The sequence below is a fragment of the Corvus kubaryi genome, unplaced genomic scaffold, assembly GCF_017639235.1.
Source record: "Corvus kubaryi isolate FWS band 111438036 unplaced genomic scaffold, C.kubaryi_AGA036_p1.0 37396, whole genome shotgun sequence".
Taxonomy (NCBI): domain Eukaryota; kingdom Metazoa; phylum Chordata; class Aves; order Passeriformes; family Corvidae; genus Corvus; species Corvus kubaryi.
Genome location: NW_024581135.1, coordinates 28,806,856 through 28,831,722, shown reverse-complemented (window position 1 = coordinate 28,831,722; position 24,867 = coordinate 28,806,856).

Below are 24,867 nucleotides of genomic sequence, written 5' to 3'. Positions count from 1 at the left end.
GATGAACCAGATGAGGACTTTTGCTCCAAATGGGAAAGGAGAAAACCTCAGTTCCTAGAGATGCTCCCAGAGATAGTCCTAACGATGAAGATGATGAAGACCCTTTGCTCCCAGGGAAGGAGAAGGGCCTCTGTTTTTGTTTCTGAACGGCTCAACCTTAAAACTGTACCCCAAAAAACTTCAAGAGTGGACCCTCAAAAGCAGTTGCGGGACAAGCTGCAAGCCGGGGGGGAAAGGACTCACACGCAGGCAGAGAGACTCCTCTTCCTAAATGGACTGAACAATATTTGGAAGTGGGCGGCTGTCTCGTTGTGATAATGTTTTCATAGCATGAGCAAGAAGAGACTTCTCTTTCTAAATGGACTGAACAAGGTTATTATGGAAGTGGTAAACAGACTGAACATCTTAAGGGTTGTCTTTTTACATTGTCAGTGGGAGAAGGGAGGAAGGTGGGGGGAGGAGGAGAGTTCTGAAGGTGGTATAATTTTTTTTTCTTTTTTCCCTCTTTTAGGTCTGTTAATAAACTGCTTTATATTCTTTCAAGTTTGGTGCCTGCTTTGCATTTCTCCTAATTCTTATCTCACAGCAGATAAACAGTAATGAGTATTTTGGACCAAACCACTACAGTACATAACACAGATTATCCAAAAATTTTACTGGATGTCTGCATGATCTTAATTCAACTCCAACAGAGACAGACTTCCTTAGAAATAAGTGAAATACAACCCCATCTGAATACAGAGGGCAATGGTTTGTCACTATTGCCAAAACTGTGTTTTTTTCTAATCAATGCAGGAGTACTCCTGGAGTGAGAGGCTTCAAAAAGAAAAGAAGGAAAATATATGAGCACATGTAAGGCAACTTGAAGATGAGACAGGAATACTTTGAAAGATGGATGCATCAAAAGGGCAGGAGATAAGTAAGATTATGGAGGTATGAAGGCTAAAGATACAGATGATGAAGGGCTGTAAGCAATGCTTTGGTGTGTTTTTCCCACGTAGTAGGAGTGCTGTGCCCAGAGCTGAAGCAGTAAGATTCAATAGTTTGGAGAAGTAGAGGTTTTTTTCATTTTTATTGTGCTTTTGGAGTATTTAATGCCTCACTAGACCTAAAAAACCCTAGGGTCCCATGCTCATTTCAATTCAATTAAGATATACAGGCTGTGCAAAATATATATCGATAGGGAGCCACATTTTGAGAAATAACTGCTTATCTGTGCACTTTTTAGCTCATTATAACTGGCTCATGGAATCCAACTTTAAATAAAGGCTGTTGGTGGACTAAATTACAACACAGTATCAAGAGACTTCATGAGCTAGATATACTCCATTTTATTAAGCTTTCATTATATATACTATGAGTCAGCAAAATATTCAGGGCCTGCTAACCAGAGTCCCGGTACTTACTCTAAATCTTCAAGGCAAATATTTTTCGCCAAGGGCGCCCTGTAAATGAACTGTAGGTTTTGGCCCTATCCTTGTTAAAACAGACTTGACAGAGTGTCTGTCTTACAGACATTTTGAAACTCCTCCAGAAAGCTGCCAAGCACCCAGGGAGGCAGCAGCATCCTCACTTCCATGCTGCAAGACATCGTCCTTCCATGACAGTACCTTTCCACACAAACACACCAACTCCCCTAAGATTTTATTTTCAAGATGAAAAAGTTTGGGTTTTTTTAATTCTGAATAAGTGAACAAGTTATTTCTCCTGTTAAATTACTAACTCTGGTTTGAGGTGAAGAAGGAGGCTTTGTCCCTAAGTGAGAGCTCCCACAGTGAGAGCGATGATGCTCTGCCTCTTTCCCTGCATATGGCCTCACTGTCTGAAGGACTGTCAGTCAACATGCTATGGCTGGTTTGTGTTATGAACATGCTGGTGTATGCCAAAAGGTGAAAAAATTCTCCAACTCTGATGATGCTTGTGGGAACTGGATACATTTTTAGGTTTCTGCCTCTGTCAGATGCCTGAAATTAGCCCAGATTTGCAAGGTGCAGGGAGGCCTGCCAGGGAGTGACAGCACATCTCCCCAGGCAAACACAAGTAGTGTCTGATGTGGGTTTTAGTCCTTTTCTCCAACCGTATCTTCTCCAGCCATGAGAAGACCAGTTATCAACACTACACACAAACCTCATCATGTGCAGGTCAGGGAGCTCTGATGCCCTTCTGTCGAAATGGAATAAGCCCCTTCTAGCCTGCAGAGAGAGCCCTTGTCATCATTCACACTGTAACGGGCCAGATGAAAGAATCCTTGCCTGTGGAAACGCCTTTGATCATTACATTAATTTCTTCCTCCTGGGCCCCTATCATTTAGGTTAGGAGGGTGCTTCTGGCTGCACCTGAGATGGCAGCCCCTGGGGAGCTGCCTGGCTGAGGCACAGCTGAGGAGAAGGTGCTGGGAGGGGGCAGAAGGGGTGGGATGGTTATTTCAGGAGGGGCAGGGAGCTGCTCTTTTGGGCAGTGTTCATGTGCAGGAGAGAGCAGCAGGGCTATCCCAGTGCTGTGGAAATGCCTCTTTTGGGGTTGTGTGGTCTGGGCTGTGTTACCTGTGTGTGGTGGAGTTTCCTGCCGAGGTGTGTGCTCAGGTAAAGCAGTGCTGGGGGTGCAGGGCCTTTGGGCTGTGGGGCAGGGGAGTGGGCAGCTCCTGCCGAGGGCTGTTAGACCTGCTTGGCACCAGCCCCTCAGCCAGGCGGTCCGAGCGAGTGGGGTGGTGTTTTTGGGGGGCAGTGTTAAACCCTCAGCAAGCAGGGGGTGGGTAACCCTCCTGTGTTATTTTTGGGGAGCCCCTGGGGCAGCGAGGAGAGCTGGGGACAGCCCAGAGGAGAGCACCTGCAGCTGCTGGGCTGTGCGAGCCCCCTCACCTCAGAGTGAGGGTGTGAGGGGCCTGGAGGGAAAGGGGAGCTGAGGTTTAAGCAGGGAAAAAAGCCTCGAGAAAAGGTGCAAAAAAGTCAGTAAGATGGTAGACTGAGGGGAAACAGCATTTTCAGAAGTACCTGCCGGGCTGGCCTGGGTCCCTGTCCAAGCTGATTGAAGCATCTGAACCTCCAATGATAGGAGCCTAGCAGGAAAAAGGGAGTGTGCTGGTGGCACCAGCAGGGACCTGCTGCAGTTGGTGAGTTCCCTGCATCTTGTTTGGTTTTTTCCCTGGAAAGCATAACCAACAGTTAACATGATACAAATATAGCTCCAAAGGACAGCAAGGCCCTTCAGACACTTCCAGGACTCAGTTTACTTGTTGCAATTGTACCTGAAATGGTGAAATGAAATTTCTTTTGAGGAAAGAAAAAAAAGTAGGGAATGATTCAATGTTGGTGCAATTCCTACAGAGCCTGAGCGAGGGACTATCTTAAGCTATTATTTTTTAAGGGTTTTTTTGGAAACACAATGGCAGAGGTGACAGTGGAGGTGATACTTGTCTCTGATTCCTTGAATTGCAACAACTCTAAAATGAGGGGGGTTTTTGCTGGCGTTTGTTTCTACTTGTATGTGTTAATGTCCCCACAATGAAAGATTCAAGACATCCCCATTATAAATAATGATGGGATTTGATTCAACTTTGAAGTCAGTAGGAAAACTGCAGTCAGTTCCTCACAAGATTTGATCATCTTGCAAAGCATATGGAAAAACTTATTTTAAAGTGGCACCACTTTGAAAGGTGTAGTGAAAGGCAACATGAAAACTTCATTCTCAAGATATAGTAATTTCATTGCTTTAACTATATGATAAAAGAATTAGGAAGCCTACTCTGTTTTTCTAGTTTGCTTTCTGGAATGTTCAACATCTTTTATAACACGAGTTGGTACAAGCATGTAAATACTGCAGTTAACTCTGGCATTAAAGTGATAGGTGACAACATCAGAAAGATAGCACCCAGGGTGTCATCTGGTATTGTAATATGTAAATCAAGTATCGAACATGTGTACATACAACACTAACAAATCTGTCTTAATTACCAGCAAAGTATTAAGTTCTCTACCACAAAAAACTTTTGGTATACTGCAGTCAGTGATAAGGCATTGTAATCACTTTCTTCTTCACTAAGAGATTTGTAAATTAATGAAATAAAAATAGCTTAAATAGAAGAAAAAGTGCGGGCAGAACAGACACCGCTTTCTTCTAAATACACTCACCTGATGTTTCTTTGCATTATTCAGAAGCTGACTGTTGTCACAGTTCGCATATTTCTCAAAGAAATAATCAGTATCAGCTGTTTCTTACATAATATAAGTAAAAAAATCAATTGAATACATACACCAGTAAAAGTACTCTGTGGGTTAATTTGTGAATTGATTTATTATAATTCTGAACTGTTAAAATGAAATATAGCTCCTGGCACAAATGCTAAGCATTATTTTTAACCATTGAATGTCATTCAGATGACTTTGAAGGAGGACATTGATGCCGAAGAATGTACAATACCAGAAAAGTGCAAGTATAGATTGTAAGTAGACTGGCTAAAGTTTAACAATAACAGAGTTTTCTGATGCCTAGGTGGTCAAATAGAGACACAGTAGGATGTGACACATGAAGAAAGTAAGGGTGCCTTCTGTCTGCTGGGGACCTGGAAGAGTTCACTTACTCCTACTCTCCACTGAGAGTACTGCAACTTTTGAATTTGTTTATCAGTGCCAGGTTTGAAGGCTGTAATGTCGATGAGTGGTTGGCCTGTGGATCTGCAAAATGCTGTATCTATTGTCTCCAGCTACCAGAGGCTTTGAGATGGTCTTTGTTCATTCTTCCTTCATCCAGAGAGGGCTGGAAGAAATCTCAGTCACTGCAGTTCAGAACCCTTTTTTCTCCTACACCTGGTTGGTATCAGTCCACCTGACTACAGCAAGCCCTGAATTTCAGTAACTGAGAGCCTGATGTGTATAATCCTGCTCTTGAACAGCTGAGAGCAATCACCTCGTTATGCCCGTATGAGGTGTCCCTGGTCTCATCTAGAGATACCTAGACTGAAGAAAATAGTGGGTATTTTTCTCAGTGGTGATTAGTTCTTGTTTTAGTTCACCTTAAAATAAGCAAAGAGGTGGGGGGAGGATGAGGATCTGATTGGGTTTGTGTCTCATGTTTGCATACATATCCCTAATTGTGCCTGGAAATCTGACTTACTTGCTGCAACTCACTTGCCATTTTAATGCAATTAAATTTGGCATAGAAAGTTGGGAAAAAACATGTGGGTGTTACACGGGAAAACTAGGGAAGATAAAATTAGTGGAAAATAAATTTGACAGCCAAAATAACCAAGTACTAAAAAAAAATACCAAATATTAACCAGAATAGCCAGCTCAGAATCTCTGATTTTTGTCTTTACCTCTTAATGGGTAACAAAAGGAAATAAGCCCATTTGTTGCTTTTGGAGGTCACCTTTAAAGGTGATTTATAGTTTATGGTGCTACAGTAATTTCTGAAGAGATATGGGGCAAAGAGAGAGCCACTGAGACTATCAAGACCATTGAAAGCTTGATGATAGTGGCATCAAATTAAAGACAAGCACCTTGTATCTCAGGCAGTCCTAAGGGAAAAAGAAAGGAGCGCTTTTTACCTGAAGTAGTAAAAAGTATGATCGTGGATGTCATATAACTTTTTCATTATCCTGTCACACTTGGAAATTCTGCATTGCAGCACCTCAAAGTTAAGAGCAAAGGAAATTTATTGCAGCTTATCAGTCCTTTAGGGTATTTGGGGGGTTTTATTTTTGGCCACTTTTCCTATCTAGATTTCAGATTTGGTATTAATCATTTCCCATCTCACCCTTGAGATGAGATGAAATAGCAGGGGACTGCAAAGCTAAATTCAGATCAAGGGAAGATACAGCTTTCCTTCTTCTTAGTTGCAAATCTAAAATGAGGAGATCAAAAAGCTGTTTATTCTCTGTTAATTTCAGTGTCACTTTTGATGAGAGGATATTCTCTATTGCCCAAAAAAAGTTTTCTGTGTGTTAAATAGTTTCTGTGGCCCTTTGCATACAGCAAAAATCCTTTTGTTAATTTTTGGTGCTCTACTGAAAATGAAAAAGCAGTTGCAGCTTAGGCCTGGAAAACAGTTTGTCTCCCTTACATGCATCCACACATTTGTGCATGTTTTTTTAATCAGTGCTGTAAGAACTTCCTGTCTTCTTTACATGGTTAAGTCTTTGTGGTTACAAGAAATGGATTCACTTATGTACAAATCCATACTCAATTAATGATTACAATGTGTAAGTTCCTGTGTGCACACAGAGAAATTTTAAAAACAAAACAAAAAAATCCATCCAAACAAAAAAAAAAAAAACCACAACTCAGAGACCCACCACACACACAAAAAAATCCCACAAAACCCAAGCAAAACAACCCATCAAAACAGGCATCATGAAGGGCATTCAGACTCACAGTAATGATTTGTGATGGGCAGCTAAAAGTAATGCATGTAGATTATTATTTCTGTAGGGTTTTTTGGAGTTTGAAGGATTTTCAGTAAATCAAAAAGGGTTTTATTTCTTTCTTACTTAGACACTTAGTATTCAAACAAGAAAAACAGATTCCTAATGCCCAAGGGGAACTAATACCTGTCCAAGAAGTAATTAGATTTCTGCTTAATTTATAGTTATATTAATTATTAAGTCACTTCTCAAGTCATAAAGCTTTTGGGGTCTGGACAGAACAGAAGTTTAACTTTGTTCACATATCAGAAGACAATAGCCTCTTCTTATATGGGAAGAAGAGTTAGATTTTAACAGCTTTGGCAGTCAAGGGCCAGAAATTCTATTTGTCATTGTTATTCTAAATCTGCTGTTCTAGTTCCACTCACTTGAATGGGAATGATTTATTGAATTACCCATTTGGGATCAAAAGCAAGATTCTGTCATTTGGATGATCGTAGCAAAAGGAATACAGGAGACAGTGGAAACTTTGAAGATAGAATATTTCTGTTCCTAGCTAGGGGATAACTCTTTCAAACAGGGTCACAGCTAACACAAAAAGCTTTGTGTAGCTATGTTGGGGAATACACAGTGTCTTTCACAACCTGGTCCTTTTTGCTGCCTGTATCTGTGATCAAAATGGAGAATCATTAGGGATTTGAAAGTGCATGACTAGAAGTAGACTACAAAATACAAAAATACTTCTGCATTTCAGAAACATGTAACACTGGAAGGAAAGCAGGCTGCCCCAGCTCTATCAATGCTAACACTTTCTTCCCACTTTTTCTGTGTATGCATGCACAGCAATTTCTCTGGCTGCAGGAACTCTTGTGCAAGTATCTCTTGTCATGGCAGGTACCATCCTAATGCCAAAGTAGAAACTCTGAACTCTGTTGAAAACCACTAATTTCTTCCACAGACTTTGTTTGGTTTTGCATTACCTTCAGAGCTTCAGTGTACACCAGAGGCTCGTAGGCTGATATCTCAGGTAGCTCAACAACCTCAGCTCATTATGTTGAGAATTGATAAGGGTTCATGAACCTGATGTGTAAATGATCTGTGACTATGCAACAAGTTGGGCTTGTGGTCTACTGCTTCTTGTCCTGCGAGATTCCAGTGTGTCGTGGACAAGTGCAGCTGTGACCCTTGCAGCTGTGAGGCTTGAAACTTATTTTATGTTCCCACCAAAAAAGGTGAGTACCTTTCATGTGTCACTTGTTTCTCAGCCACAGCTAGCACTGTATACATCAGTCTCTTCCCAGTGTCTGCTTATTACTGGTGGTGTTCATGGTTTCTCTGCTGGGTTTCTCCTTCTTGGAATATTTGATGAGTCCCATCACTGTCCTTGTGACACTCTGGTCTAGTCTTGTGTATGTTACCATGACTGAACAGAAGTGAATAGCTTTGGTATTTTTTTTTTTTCTCTTTGGGCACTTTTTTCTCCTGTTCCAGGTGAGAGAATATATAGAGGAAGCCTTCCATTCTCTTGTCTGCAATGTTACATATAACCTGAACAATAAACCAGGTAACCTACATGCTTTAGTGTAGCCTCTCTTCAACAGGAGTAGTGTCTCCTGACTTTGGGATAAAGAGAATGCCAAAAGGCCTGTGATAACAGGCAGGATAGGTGAAGAAGAAAATAAAAAGTCAATATCATATAGCAGTGATGGTGAGCCAAGGAAGAACAACAACTCCTTCCAACTGATGCAATGAATTTAAGATGGCAAATTATCAAGCTCTGTGGTTTTGGGGTACAGGCTTTCTTTTAAGATTATTATACTTTCTAATATGATTACCCTTTCTGTTTAAGTTCTTCCTACCTGTAAAATGTTTATTCCCTTAGGAAAAATATAACCCTCCCACAAAGAAGCAGTAGAAAGAGTCATTCCTGAATTATTTGGGATGGAACAAGAGAACCATGATTACTTAGAAAAAATACTTGCTGAGACCTTTCAAGCCATGCTTCAACCCACAGTGGACTTGGAAGGGTATTGCAGAATAAACATCCAGAAATAGGTTTTTAATGGAAACCTTGACAGGCCTAAAAGCAAAGCAGTACACAGGTACCACTATAATTAAGGGCAGTGACCCTTCAAATAAAAGGTTTTCCAGCAGGTATATAAACTGCCATTGTGCGGCTCACCTCATTAAGCAGGAAAGTTTGAAAAATGATTGGAAAATTGGCCACCTTAGACATCAGTTATAAGAGACAGCTGCCTGCTGTGGGATGAACAGAGTGTATGTACTCTTAAAAACAAAGGTCTTTGTTCTGAGAGTCATGCTACAGGTAACCTGAACCATTTGATTTACAGCCTGTTCACAGCTGTCAGGTTCTTTAATACAATTTTTACTCATATCCCATCTGCCCCAGCTTGGGTGTATGTAATACAGAAGGTCAGGTGGATAGAAATATTCACATGAATGAGTTGCGCTTCAGACAGTCTCTCATGTGCAGTTGATGTGCCAGTATGAATCTGTACACGTGCTCCCCCTCCTTTTACTTTTTTTTTCTAGCTTTACATTTCAATTTGTCAGTGTAGTGATGCCTTGTTCTGACTGATCCATGGGGTGCTGCAGCCAGTTAAAGCTGGGGGGTTTGGTGTGTTTTCAGGTGGTTGGCTTAGCTGGGGTTAAAGCATGAGTGTTGGTTTTAGGCACTTTCACAGAAGCCTGGTAAAATTTCTGAATGGCCATGGCTGCTTGGACTGGCGGGGGCACTGTCACAGCTGAATCCTTGCATCATCACACTCTGAAATGGCAATATTGTTTTTGGAGTGGTGAAAAAAACAGAATGCAGTTTGGAATAGTTTTGTAATCACATGTCTTGTTCTAGAGGTTTATCTTCCATGCTTTTCCCTGCATGCAAGCTCTTCTGTGGGACAGTATGATCCTGGATTTTCTGCAGGGAAGGTAGCCAGGTTTCTCAGGCTATACCTCATGCTACCGGGGGTTTGGGTTTTTGGTTTTTTTTTGTTTGGTTTTTTTGGGGGTTTTTTTGGTTTGTTTTTTTTTGGGGGTGGGTGAATTTTTTTCCCAAATAATCTATGATGTGTATGTCTTAAGAGGGAATATTTTGCTTTTTTAATCAAGGATAATGATTTGGACTTGCCAGACACTGGTTTTAAGGCAGATTTAAAATTTAAATGAGCTTAAAAAGCGGCTGAGTTAAAGTGGTAAAAAATCTTATATAATTGCTCTCAATTTTTAACTTATCTTCTTCTGCCTGAACTTCAGATTCTAAACCTTAACTGTTTCTATGCTGGGAAATACAGAAGTAAAATTTTGCATTTAAACAGTGGCATCTAGAAAACATCAAATTTTTTCCCCACTAATCTAATGTTACTATCTATTAATCTTGAACTATTGCCAGAAAAACACAATGCAAATCAATTTGAACTCCAAACTAAGGACTGCAGGTTTTGAACCAGCAAGATTTCCCCCCTCCCCCCCCCCCTCCTGGCTGTGTTTATTTCTCAGTGTGGCACAACTTGTCAGTGTTTGCAGACTGGTGCTGGGTTTCTTTATCAAAACTGAACATGTAGGTGCAGTCCTAATGAAAATTAATCTCTAAATCAAGCTGTATTTTTGAAATGGCTGGTTAATACCTGGTGGGTGTGTGTTCATAGTGATTTGAGAGAAGCTTGAAGCTGTAAAGCTTATGGCAGCTGTAATTTTGACCACTAAAGAAGCAAAGCATGGATTCTGAAGGTTTCACTTGCTTAATCCCTTTCTTAACACCTCACAGATTGCTTGTTTATCAAACTGGCTTTTTGATAAAGCTGCTTATCTTGGATCAAGAGCACAGTATATATCAACTTCAATTTATTAAATTCTAAGGATAAGAATTGATCCGTTTCATTATCTGCATCTTCTCAATACTTTAATTTTGGAATAACAGGCTGCATTTAGCAGCTACTTTCTTTTTAAATATGACATCCTGGAGCTGTGGATCGACAGCTGGCTGACTATGAGCCAGCAGTGTGCCCAGGTAGCCAAGAAGGCCACAGCATCCTGGCTTGTACCGCAGAGAGTATGGCCAGCAGGACTAGAGCACTGATCATGAGGACACACTTCAAATTACTGCGTATTTTTGGGCCCCTCACTACAAGACATCGAGGTACTGGAGTGAGTGCAAAGGAGGGCAATGAAGTTGGTGAAGGGGCTGGAGCATTCCTCCTCTTAGGAGAAGTGGCTGAGGGAGTTTATCCTGGAAAAAAGGAGGCTCAGGGAAGACCGTAGTACTCTCTAAACCAACCCGAAAGAGGTTGTAGCAAGGCAGGTGTCAGTCTCTTCTCCTTGGCAACAAGTGACTGGATGGCAAGAAATGCCCTCAAGCTGTCCCAGGGGACAGCAGGCTGCCCAGGGAAGTGGTGGAGTCACCATCCCTGGAGGTATATTAAGGGCATGTTGATGTCACCCTTAAGGCCTTTGATCTCAGCATTGTTTCAGGCTTTTGATGGGTGATTGAGGCTTTGAGGGGAGTTTGATCTGTTCCACACGCCTAAAATGTCTTTCCTACACCCCAGGAAAATGCTGTTGCTCAAAATAAAAGAGAAGAAAGGTCCTACCAGCTCAGATTCAGGCTTAATGTTGCAAGAACTCATTTAATGTAGAAAATGGATTGCCTTCCAGTTGTAAAACAAAATTACAGTAATGTGTAGGTGTTGAAGAGAAGATAAAATCAAGGGGTTTTTTAGTTTCTGATTAGATACTTAGGGGTTAGCCGGAATGACAGCTTTATTAATGCATGCTGGAAGCATATTATGATAGCAGTGTATAAGAAACTTGCACTTACCTTGTTTTCTTGTCTTGAAAGGTCTGTGAACCTCTAATGTTTCAGCTGAAATATTAAGCTTCTGGAGCTATCTGGTTTAACTAGTTCTAACACTCTCAAATAGCTTGTTAGAAGGCTACTAAAATAAATGTAGCTGCCTCTTTTTCTCATAAGCTTTTTCCTTTGGTAATTTAGCTTGCCTCTTTCTCATGAAGTCTTCTGAAGACACAAGATCTTAGAGACGACTCATTAATCCACATTTTGGAAAGGTATAGTGACCTTGCACTAATAGGTGTGGGTGGGTAAGGGATGAGTGTGATCATCCATCATCACACATAATACTGGACAAAGTAGGAAGAGATAAATACAGAACTGGCAAAGAGGTTAAGCCAGTGATTATGTCATTACCTCCCAGAGCCGCTTTTCAAGCGGCAGGATGGCATGGAGCAGCACATTCTTTGTGAAATGAAATGAAGTTATAAACTTTCACTTCTTCCTGACATTGAGAGGCCCATTCAACATTCACCCATGAAAAAATGACAGTTGTTTATTCAACCTTTGGAGCTCATTGTTTCTGCCTGGAGCCTGTCTGCAGATGTGTACCTCTTGCAGGACCTGCTCATGAGCTGTCGAATCCGCACGTGTGCTCTCTTGCCCGCTGCTTGGCCCCTGGGAGTATTGCTCCAGGGACTTAAAATCTGCTGACCTTTGAGTCTATTGTTAGCATTTGAAATTGAGTAGTACTTACCCATTTAGCTCTTACTGCAAACAACACCAGGTATGCCCAGCTAGATTTTAACAATGGTCCTTTGATCTCCAGCGCTGGCAGCACATCTTTATTTAGGAAAACCACAGAAGTATCAGTTGTCCATTACCCTCATACTTGTCTAGCATCCTGAATGGCTGTATTCAGGATTTTCCTCTTGTCTGTCTCTGGGCATGTGTTATTGATGCCTTAGGTTTTAACTTTCATATTTTTCAAATCCTGTACTGCCTAGTGTGTAACTCTGAAGTTTCTTGTAGCCTGTTAACTCTGCTCTCTCATGCTAGGTAGGCATAACAAAGCCTCTCCAGGCCTGCTCTCCAAGGACACTCAGACTGTCCCAGGCCCAAAAAGTATAAAGCCTCTGAGAGGGGGGCAAGCTGAGGGGAAATTACATCATTAACTGAAGCTTTAATTGGATAATTAACCCTGATATGCAAATGAACCAAACCTATAAAAGTGTGAAGAACTCGTGACCCGGGGTCCATCTTGGCAGTAGCCTCTGGCTCCCCAGGGGGGTACCTTTGAAGGCCTTTCAAATAAATCCCTGCCTTTATTCCCTTACTCCTGTCTAGTCTCTGTTTTTAGGTGACCTCTCAAGGCGTCATTACAAGTTCAGAAAAAAAACAGTATTAATATGAATGGTGGCAACAAATCTTTTGTCTGTTCAGGCTTCAATATGCAATTTCTGAAGGGCTCCTAATGCCACAGTGTTGTCTCTCTGAACCAAGTTACTATGACACTATTCTGTTGTAGAAATTTTTTTGTCTTTACAATACTTTAACCCTTTCATTAGTTTCAAGGAACTAAGATTTAAATTTATGTCACACAGGGTTAATCCATTCTCCACAGTGAAGTGCAAAAATTTCAGAAATAATGTAATCTGTTCTGCTGCCATCCGTATAAAATATTGTTTACACTCCAGGCCTATTGCTTCCGGAAATTATTGATAGGAACAGCTGCTCCTTCATGAGAAAAGTAGAAAAGCTCTTCCTCTCTGACCGGGGGCACTTTTCAGCCACCTTTACTTTATCACCATGACACAGAAGCATGGAAGATTGGATTTTGGACTTTAAATAATAATAAAAAATGTGTAGCAAAAAAACTCTCTAAAACTTCACTCAGGAACTTTTGTGAAGCTCTGAACAGTCTTCTCTTGCTCCAAAGGATTTGTTCAAAACAATGAAATTTGGAGCATAAGATATACAGTACAATCAGAATCCAACTTCAAATGTACCTTGTTGCTACTGAGTTGAACACTATAATTACAATTATAACTCTGCAGTGCTTTATGCATAAAATTATTTAAATTAAACCACACAGATTATTCACATTTTATCTCCAGGAAACACTTCCAAAAGCCTGCTAACACACACATTGCAACTCACTGCTGACATGAAAAGCTCTTAAAGGTTTGATTATTTTTTTAAATCTTTTTGGAACTAGACTGTGCAGTGACTTGACTTATTTCAAGTTGAATAAGTCTTGGGTTAAATGGATTTGATGCTGGTAGTATATTTTCAGATCCACCTTCAAGCTCAGTTGAGCAAAAGCCTAAGCTGGTGCCATTCAGTCTGTCCTTTCCTATAAAAAAATTGTGTTCTGTGAGGAGGTTTAATGCAAAGCAAAAGCCTCTGCAGCAAGAAGAAGGAAATCACACTTTTTACCTTGTAGGAGTAACTGTGGCTGGTGTAGTTATGACATGATATTGACAATTATTCACTTGAGATGATCCCAACAAAATATCTTTTCACATGAAAATATTAATGAGAGAAGGTTCTACTGAGGTAAACCTGACTCCTGGAGGACATCCCTTATTTTGAGCTTTTCTCGTGGGCAGCTAGGAAAAGACACTTGGTCAGTTTGTTCCTCTCATGACAATATCTGCAAAGTCCTGCAGACAAACAGGTCAGAATACCTGTAGCAAACCATAACATTTTAGCCTCTTCAGCAGTACTAAGATAACAAATTCAGTAAAGGTTTTAACCCTTCTCTCTGTCAGTACCTCTTTCTACTGAAATCACCTAAACAATGTTTAATATCATGAATATTCTTAAGCCTATCACTGGCTGTAGCCAGTATTAAAATGAATCACTGAATTGTAGTGTACAAGAAACTGGTTTGTAATTTACAGAAGAGTGTCTTAATCCTCTTATTCTTGGACATCATAATTTTGTATTCTTCAATCTCACTGAAGATTTTCATTTAGTAGAGTTCTGTTTCCTGAAAAATCAGTGGAAAGTGGAGTTAAGCCAACACAGAACATCTGAAAATCTCCTGCTCGAAATTTTTTATTCATATTAGAGTGACAATTTACTGCTGCAGAAGCTGTAATGAAGAAGGGTATGCTTTTTAGTGTCATCTTTTCTGAACAAATAACTAACAGGATTTTGCAGATGGTTATTTGGAGGAGAAATTAGTATTGCTATGACATTTAGATACCTAATGAGAAAGAAAAATAGACTTGCTCCACATTGCTGGAGTTGTGGAGGAAGATAACAGAAGATCTAAAATTCCCCCTGGGCTTTGTATTTCTTAAATTAAAAATGAAAGGAGAAGTTCTCAACTTTGTATGCTTAATCACAAACTGAGTATTAGGTTAGTTATGCACATACAGTAACTCACTGAAAATGGCACATGGTTTGAGGGTCTATATAAAGATATATTTCTGATTTTTTATGTGTAGGTTACTCAAGCCTTTAGTCTTTGCCTGATCAAGTAGGCAGAGCTGTGTGGGGCAACTGTCTGCAAGGCAAATGGCCAGAGAGTTGTTAAGCTCATGAAACACAGCTGCTAAAGACCAGCAGCAAGATATTCCTTTATTCCTGTGATGATGGCAGTCATGATTCTTCTGTATGTTGGTTCCTGGTGCTAAGGTTTCAATACCTCATTCAGATACAGGATTTGTAGCACCATGTGATTTAGATCTTCACTTGCACTTCCATCTTTTCAGTTCTGGAAAGAACCACAAGAGTAGAGTGAGGTTTTTATGGTTTGGGGTGGAATTTTTTTCCACTCCATGCAGATCTGTGTGTTTGGCATGCATAGGAAAGGTCTAACCTCAATACCCATTTTAGCTCTGGTTTTGGGATGAATCAATAGAGTTTCTCTGAAATGTAGAAGACAGTTTGTATATCAAATCAGTGGATGTTTGTATATGTAATTCAGTGGATAAACAGGTATGTTCAGTTATTTCTTAATTGAAGTTCTCAGAAGAAATACAATTAACATGTTTTCTCTCCCTCCTAGTTTCCTTAAATATATAAGTTTGTTAATATCCTTCTTTGACAGGGTTTTGCAGTTAAAAATACTTAAATCAGAAATAAACTTTAGTGTTGCATGCAAATTCTAAGCTCATCAGCTTAAGATGTGTAATGAAATCATGTCCAGGCAGTGTGACATGCTAAAGAGGGTGTTATCTCAAACCCCTGTGGTTTATAGCCCGCAATTCTGTGACATTTTTTTCAAAAATCCTTTAAAGATTCTCCATGTTCCCATTGAAAATACTTCTTTGTTGTCTTTAATTATTCTGACAGAAATGTGGTAGATTGTAAGTTTAATGAATTGTTAAACTGGCTACAATTAACTGTGTGTTTCAAAGGCATGGTTCTGTACTCTTTACACGGAACTGAAGTATAGCCTGTTTAGTGGCATAGCTCTCACCATTCGGCAGTAGCAGGACATCAGCCTCCTGCTGTCAAGTTGAGAAAAGACTGTTTTAATTTAATACTACTTTTTTCTATGCATAGCAGTACAGAGTATTTGTCTAGTAGTGTATGTGTACAGTTGTTAAAAATAATCTTGTGATGAAACTTGCACTTAAATAGAATCTGCTTGTAGCAGAGGTTGCCCACCACCATAACATAAAGCAAATTTTCGTACACAACAAAAATAACAATTACTTAATAGGAAAAACTAGTGCAGTTTTCAAACCAATTTAAAGTTGATCAAATCCAGATTAAATTTTATTGATTTCTCTTCTCAATAAATGTGCATTTATTCACACTCATTTGTAGCATGAATTGTTTGTAGGTGCAGATATTTATAAAAGCTTCTTTCAGAAAATAAGGAATTTGCCTGAACAGCAGCTTCTGCTCACCATTATTGTTGGTTACTGTTCCCTGCCTGATTAAGTCCCACACATGCATCATGAAAAGCTTTTGGAGAGGTTTTCAGTTGGTTTAATATGTTTCTTTATTATCAGAGAGTCAATCAGCCAAAATGTAAAATACAAGTAAGAGCTTACAGATATCCCAACAGCCTTTTCTATACTGGTAGTGATTGTGAAAAACATCTTTCAAGGAACTTGGAACCGCTTTGTCTGAACAAGTTGTTTTCTCTATCATTCCTCCTATTTTGCAGAAGCAGCCAGGCTTTTAACTATTTGTTCTGAATGTGCTTTTTTGCTAAAAGCATCTCGCATCTGCTGACCTTTACCACTCATGTTCTACTTCCTCATTTTAATATTATGATCTGTAGCGGAGCATGGAACCCTTCCTTAAAGCTATTGTCTTTTGAAGGGTTTTAGGTTTTACATTGATAAAGTAAATATTTAAAAGATAAAAAAGAAAGTTTATCGGAAAGAATTATTATACACAAGCATTTTATTCTACGAGAACAAGGATATTATGGGTCAAATACTGCTGAAGAGCCCAAAGGCCTGTGCAAAGGAGAGAGAGGCCTGCTTCCAATAAATAAGCCCTTTTTTTTTTTAACTAGGTCATTCTCCTATATTAGAGAATCTTCTGTCTTCCTTTCAGTAATAGGAAAAAAATCCTAACAAGTTACATATAAAAGTGCATTTTTAGAGGGAGTTTTAACTTGTTATGGCCATGTACTGTTAATTTTACTTCCAGTCACATTAGTAATCCATAATTTACTCCACTTTATGAATGCATGCTGCCTCTTTTATTTTCAGTCATCAAGCTTCTGGGAAGCCGTTGTTAGAGGAAGCCTGAATTTCAGTTTCACTGTATGACTTGGACTGTGGTTTCTGAATGATATGTTTTATTACTGGCTCATGCTAATGGCCTGCAGGTTGGAGTCTTTAAGGCTGTAACTGCATCTGCAGCCCTGGGAGCTCTCAGGGAGTAGATGTTCATCTGAAAAAAGCATGGAGCCAGGTGGCTTCCATGGATACCAGTTTCCTGGAATTTACCCTAAGATGAATGAAGAAGGAATAAAGTTATTACAAAGGAATGACAGTAGGAAGTATGTGAGTCAGAAGAGGCGGGTGGAGGGAGGACTATTAAGATCTTAGATCTGTCCCAGAGTGGCAAGAAAAAAGCATGATGCAATTTCCACCCCCACCTTGTGTTTGCTGTCTGAAGTAAAATAATTATAGCTCTTGAGAGCTTGGGTAAAGTTGATGTGTTGGTTTGCTCTCCAGTACTGCTAAGTCACTGTAAACACAGAACTTATGAAACTGCATTTCTAAAAGAAGTACAATCTGAGCTCGTTGAGGTATTTTAGGAATCTGTTGTTTCTGAAGTACTGAAGCTGTTATGCTGAACTTTCTCTCTCACACAGTACTGAAAAAAAACAAAAGGATTGAGAAATTGTGACTGGAGCCTACAAAGAGAGTAAAGCTGAAATCTTACTGTATTATATATGGCAGTAGTATTTCAGTAGTATTTTCAGTTTCATTTCCATTTCTCCTTTAAAAAAATTATAAACACTTGAGCCTGAATCTGTTGTCCTGTATTTTTGCAGTTCTCAGTGCTGAAAATTGGAGTGTTTGTGCATTAGATTGCATTGTCAGAAACAGGATATGATGCATATCAAAGGCAAGTGTGATTCAGTACATGTTGCTCATCTTAAGTAATTCATGTCATAGAATCGTAGAATATCTCAAGTTTGAAGGGACCATAAGGATCATATAGTTCAACACAGTTACTCACAGGGCTGTGTAATGTTGTTATTGGATGGAATTCTGTAATTATTCCTGATCATGTCTCTGCGGTTTCACTATAGTATGTACTTTAAGACTTTTTTTCTGTTCTATTTCCCCCAAAGATTTCCTCTTAAGTGTCTCCAAAACAACGACAAAAATCAGAGGCTTCTTTCTTCAAACTCTCTCTCCAAGGCTGTGGTGAAGCTGCTCCTGTTTAATACCAGTGATCTGGATGCAGGAGTCAAGCACACCCTCAGTGAGTTTGCAGGTGACATCAAGTTGGGTAGCAGTGTTGATCAGATGGAGGGCAAGATGGCTCTGCAGAGGGATCTGGACAGGCTGGATCAATGGCTGAGGCCACTTGTGTGAGGTTCAAGGCAAAGAGGCATGTCCTGCCTTTGGGTGACAACAACCCCATGCAACGCTACAGGCTTGGTGAGAGTGGCTGGAAAGCAGCCCAGAGGAAAAGGACCTGGGGGTGCTGGTCAGCAATCAGCTGAACATGAGAGAGTGTGTGCCCAGGTGGCCAAGAAGCCAATGGCACCTGGCCTGTATCAGGAATAATGTGGCCAACAGGACCAGGGCAGTGACTGTCCCCCTGTGCTGGGCACTGATGAGGTCACACCTCGAGTGTTGTGCCCAGTTCTGGGCTCCTCACTACAAGAAAGACATTGAGATACTGGAGCGAGTCCAGAGAAGGGCACAGAGCAGGTGGAGGGTCTGGAGAGGTCTGAACAATTCCTATGAGGAGCACCTGAGGGAGCTGGGGGCCTTTAGCCCAGAGAAAAGGAGGCTCAAAGGGGGGACCTTACTGTTGCCTTATTTCAACTGCCTTGACAAGGAGGTTTTAGTGAGGAGGGTGTTAGTCTTTTCTTCCAGGTAACAAGAGAGAGGATGAGCGGAAATGGCCTCAAGTTCCCGCAGGGGATGTTTTGATTGGATCTTAGGAAAAATTTATCTAAGTGTTGGTCATGCTGCTCAAGGAATTGATTGAGTCACCATCCCTGGAGGCAATTAGAAGAATGTAGCTGTGGTACTTGGTTTAGTGGTGGACTTGATGTTCTTTTAGGCTTATCATGACCTTAATGATTCTATGATTCTAAGAACTATTAATGTACTGAAGGGTTACACTGGTTTTTAAGCTTTATTCACTTATTTTTGTCCATTCTTAACATATAAGAAAACATTGTTTGCATCTGTCATCTCATTATTTATCTAGGTGAGGAGTTAAAGGATGGAAGGAACACTGAAATTAGTCTATGGTTTGAAAAGTCTAACAAATATATTGTTTATATTCGTTTACATCATGGTGAGAAACAGACTCTTCAAACAGTCTTAAACTCTAGGGTATTAATTTTTTCAGAAATTTTTTCATTATTTAAATCAAGCGTGGCTTATAAATTAAGAAATGGATTAACTGTGACTAATTAAGGAGATAAATAGCATTTAGATTTGATATTTAATTCAGAGATTGTCATCACCTCTCCCAGCTTCAGTGTTCATCAGGATGTCTCAAAAGGCTTCCATCTGATTTAATATTCAAATAAATCTTATTCTTCTGGTTCACAACTATTTATTAAAAGTGTGGACAGTCAAATATTGTCAACCAAAATGTTATCGACACATTTCAATTTTTTTATGTTGTTTCAAGTTTCCTTATTGCTGTCTTCACAAACAGACACTAGCTGCCTTCCCACCTGCACAGGCTTCTATAAACTACAAATAAACTGCAGGCTCTAAGAGTTTGCCAGATCATTCCACCAACTAAAGCAAACAAGCTATAATTCCGAAAACTTGTGGAAAAATGAGCATGTTTTCACTCTTTTATCATGAACACCTTTTTCTATTGCCATGAAGTATGCAAGTTTCAGCTGAGACTAGGGCTCTGTTAGTTGAGACATGTGAAGCGCCCTAATTGAAGTCAGATTGCTTTGGAAAGGTACCAGGTAGAGCTGCAGTTCTTTCAAGTTCTAATTCTTCCCTTTCAGCTATCACGTGTCACTGGATCAATCCTGCAAAGACAGCTGTAGCCCATGTAACTGAAAAAGGGTTCCTCAAAGCTGAGAGGATCTCCTCCACCTGTGGATGGAGAAATTCTGAAAGAGACTGGAAAAACATTTGTGCCTTGGGCACAAGCTGGTGAAGAATTTCATTTAATCCCTTTGGTAGTCCTTTTTTTAGGTCCAAGATGGGCTGTTACATGGAAGGTTGGGAGAAGACTGCAAGGTACCCGGGCTTTGACTGACAAAGAGTTTATTCCAAGTCTCAGTGAAGTGTTCCAACTGGCCTTCAAGGACTCTTGTTTGTACTTGCATTTTTAAGAGCATACATAGAAGTTTAATGTCCAATACACTGGAGAATGAGCAGTGTCACTCCTGTTTCCTGACACCCATTCATGTAACGTTAGCATCGTTTTCTTTGTGCTTCTAATAGTCTGACAAACCTATAATATTCTAATATTTATTTGTCTACACCACCTGCATTAAATTAAATTTCTAAATTAAAAATAGCACACTTGTTACAGCTTCAATTTTCTTATCCTCCATAGCAATTGGTAACTGTGTTATGTTTAAGCAAAGTAGTGAAATTGAAAAAGGACTTGTAAGCATTTTTCAAATTACTTCAGGTAAATAATAAACAACTTTCCCCTACTGCTGTTACACAGTGATAGCTCTCTTTAATTTTCCAGTGCTAAATTAATTCACAGTTGCTTCAGACCTCAGTAATTTGCTCACGGTAAATGCACATCTGGGAGAGTTCTGGGGATCTGGAATGAAGAAATACAAAATGCAGTGCTCACTTGTTATAAAATTGTATTTCTTAGCTTTACTCTGTCATTATGCCTACACATAGAAATACACAGAAACATGAAAAATATAATGAGAGAAGACTGGCTAGCTGAGCCTTTTGTTCAGGATTTTCAGAGACCTCTGGGAATGGAATGCCTATTTCCTATTAAATTTCCATTAAGTTATTGGGAATCCACCCGTTTTAGGAGGTGGATTCATCCTTAGTCATCCTTGTATTAATAGTCTCCCTAAAATTACACTGATGAATGTTTGGGGGGTTTTTTAGGGGAAAAAAATGCGATAAAGTTTACATTTGTACCATAAGACAGATGGAATCATCGCGATCCCCATTGGCTTTACTGGGCTTTGGAATAGACCTTTTCAAATAAGATCAGGGATCTCTACACAGAGGTAGAATAGGATGTACTAGAGGAATATCAGCAACATGTTGCTGGGTTTTGTCTTACTAAAATAAAATACCTTAAAAGATCAAGCCTATAGCCTTCCTTGGATCCAAAGCATTTGTTGCTTTGGTGCCTTTCCTGTATCTTACAGGATTTGTAACTCAGGTGTTTGAAGTTAATGCTTAAATTGTAATGAACACAGCCCTGAATATGATGGTAATATGATTGAGAAATAAATGTACCTGCACAACTTAAATGTTATAACGTCTCATATCACTTTTGGGGCAGGAAAGAAAGGTGTTTTGCCTGGAGTGGTTTCTTGTTTGCCCTTCCAGTATACCTTCATGATATTGTGGTTTCCTATATTCTTATTTTCTAGCAGAATCTTATTTCATATTATTAAAGAATAACAAAGAATTCCTTCAAACTCTACTGAAGAGAGTGTAATTCACTCCAAGATTCTTCTGGAAAGCTTGGTAACATGCATTTCCTCAAAGGCAAAAATGTAAATATAGCCATTAAGATGTCACCATTGTTTTCTGTCCCTTCCACATTGCCTTTCCTAGAGCCAGCACTTATTCCAGTTCCATCAGTCCTGCAGACCAGAGTTAAGATTTCTTCCTTCTAATATACAGTGGAGAGTTTTAAATTTTGTTATTTTTCAGGTTTCTGATGCCTGACAGATTCAACATGCTTCTGCTATTAGGGCTGGGTAGAGCATTCTCTTTTAAAGCTTCTCAGGGAACTGAATTCCTTGGGCAAACTGGAATCATATCATGATTTCCAACTTCTTTTTTTTCCAGGTGGCATCTCAATGACACAATAGTTTCATGCTATCCTCAAATCTGCTGGTTTTCAGGATAAAACACTAAAAGGCCTTTCTCCTTATAATTTTAAGCAGCCCTAGGGCTAAGTGTGCCCTCTGAAGGGCTCCTTGCAGGATGCCTGCGATATATGTGCGCTTGTAGTCATGTACTTTTGTCAGTAAAAACAGGTGGACTCTAAATTGTACTTAATTTATGTATGTTTTTGAAATTTCTTCAGGTTCTTACTATATATCTATGATTTCAGTTGCAGGTAAATATGGAAACTGCCTGCAACTGAAGGTGCTTTAGGTTAGATAAAAGGTTCTTGAGAGGTTGTATAATTCCTTGAGAGGGAGGGCTGCTCCTGTCTTATCTAATTCTGATTACCTGTGTTTAAAGTTAGTTTCTGTTACTGTATTATTTTATTTGATGGGTTTGGCATGTTTGTTGGCTCTTTTGTTGCTTCACTGTGTGATACACTCATGCTTTTCCACTAACCAGGCATGAAAGTCTGCATCTTGCCTGTATCTGACATTGATTCCTCAGCTAATGAGGAAGTAAGCCATTTACAGCTCTCTCACTGCAAGGCAGTGAGGAAGAGTCTTCCAAAAGGAGAGAATTACTTCAGATGCAGCTGGTAGGGTGCAGGCCTTTAAATCTGAGAGCATGGATGAAACATGAGGAAGTGGACAAATAATTCTTGTCGAGAAAAACTAAATTCCTTCCTCCTTCCTCCTGTGGAACACACCTTTTAAGATTCTCTGGGGAACTCATAGAAGCAGCTTCTTGTTTAATTTCTTACAAACCAGGATTTTACATGAATCACATGTGATTCCAGGGACTGATTGTGAGGTGGTTACCTTTTGCAACCTGTCATTTACCTTGGATCACCAAATAATCACCCCAGTGTATGTAGCAGATGTTCTCCATAATAACTGCAGGGGAGCAGAGAATACTACAGTAATATTATGCATTTATCTAAATTGGAAACTCACTTAAGGAGAAGACTTCTAGTTTTTGCTTGACAACCTTGTGTTTCTATGCTCTGCAGTTCAGAAAGTGTATTTCAGAGCAAATAGAGTAGAAACAAGAATCAAAATAAATCAGTTAGAAAAAAAGAAAGGAATCATTATTAAACATTCCCCTCACTGATATCTTAGCCACAAAGCACTGAGTTTAAGTGAAAAATATTTGGGTTTTTAATAACTAAACGTAAATGCTTATTTGTGATTCAGAGAAAACTAGGTGGGTTGTTTTGGGTTTTTTTCCAAAAGAAAGTTGTTTTGTTTCAGATTGACTTGCCAGTGGAAGGAAGGGGAAACAAACACTCTTAGATTCTGAGTAAGGGATTTTGAAATCTCTTCATGCTTAATAATGAATCTGGCCTTTTTCACTGGCAGTCATAGAGAACTCCACAAAATAGATGTGGGAGTAGAGTAACTTCCCTCTGGATATCAGGTACCCTGGAAGCCCTCACAAGGCTGAAGATAGTAATGAGGAAAGAGTTGGAGGATGTAGATGAACTTCATGGTTATTCCAAGACAGAATGACAAATGACTTGTTCTTTTCCTCTCTGACTCTTTCCTGCTTCAAAGCAAACACGTGGAACATCACTTGAGACACTCCTTCACAGGGATGCAGGCTAAAAGGAGAGTCCTTTATGGTACCATCCCATTGGAGCCACTCTTGTATGGAGGGAGCCTGAAGGCAAAGAAATTTCTTCCTACCCACTCCTTCTGCAGGAAAACTAGCCTCTAGGGTAATCCTGAGATAGGTTTTGGATGTAATTTTTGCCTTCAGTTGGAAAAAATCCTTAGCAATTGAAATGGACAGCAGCAAAACAAAGCATAGGCCCAGAGTTTTGAAGATCTTGGATGTGTTTATCCTCTGGATTTCTAGCCATGGTTATTTAATTTACCATTTCTGGTTTCAAAGCCTCCTTCCATAAAGAGGCTTCTGTACCATTAATCAGTTACCAACCCTAAAAAGCCTAACGTGGAAAGAGCTTGTCCTTTAATCTAATTAAAGACAGTGACTTGGAGACAGCAGTGGCCTTGAGACCCTCACTCTGTGCTCATATGTATGTCTGCCCTTCAAGTTGGTCAGATTTGAGAAATGTCACTCCACAGGACAAGATAAACATCCAAAATAATAAGATGGGGGGATCAAGCTTAGATTTTTTCAGCCTAAATATTAGATAAACAGTTTTCCTCTGAATTCAAGCATTTCATTAAAGACAGAATTAACTTGTATGCCTAGTCCAGCTCTGCTAAGGCTATATTTCTGTACTGGTTTTATGTTGTGGGCTCAGAGTCAGAATGTTTGCACTTTACAGGTCAACCCCTTGAAAAATTCTCCTTTGCAATTCTCAGTGAGTACCTGCTGCCTTTACTGTGGGGAAAAAAGTTTACTTCTGTGAGAACTGAGTGTTCAGCATCTCTGTGGAGAAGGCCTGTAATCTACTTTTAGCAAATTAAAATCTAATACGGTTTGTCTGTATTTCATTTATGCCTCAGGACAAATTAATGTTAAAAAAAGCCTTTGAAATGAAAATGGTGAGCCCTCAAATTAACCTACTTGTAGTGTTTTTATTTCAAGTTCCATTTGGGAATTGAAGGTGGCTGTTAAATTGCTGGTAGGTAAAACATCACTGACAATTTGCTTGCATTTTTCTGCAAGTAGATTTTCACTCAGAAAAGTACAGTGGGATTTGGAAAAAGAAGTTATGAAAATAACTAGCTAGTCTTTCCCTTAAAGTTTTGTTTTGCACTTCAGAACTTCTATTAACAAAGCTATTACAGTCCTAGAAATTGATTATGAGAATAGTAATTAATTACTTTATTTAAAGCCATATAGACAGGAGTCAGGCCATGTTAAACTTCTTGTGCAGAGTTTGCGGTTCAAAGATGTCAGTCTTCTGTCAGTGCTGCAGGATGGCTACAACTTGAAATGAAATTCATTTTCATGTGCAAAGCACAAGCAGCAAGGTCCAACAGAAAGAGGGATAGCAAAGCTGTTTGTAGCTTGATCAGTGTCTGAGG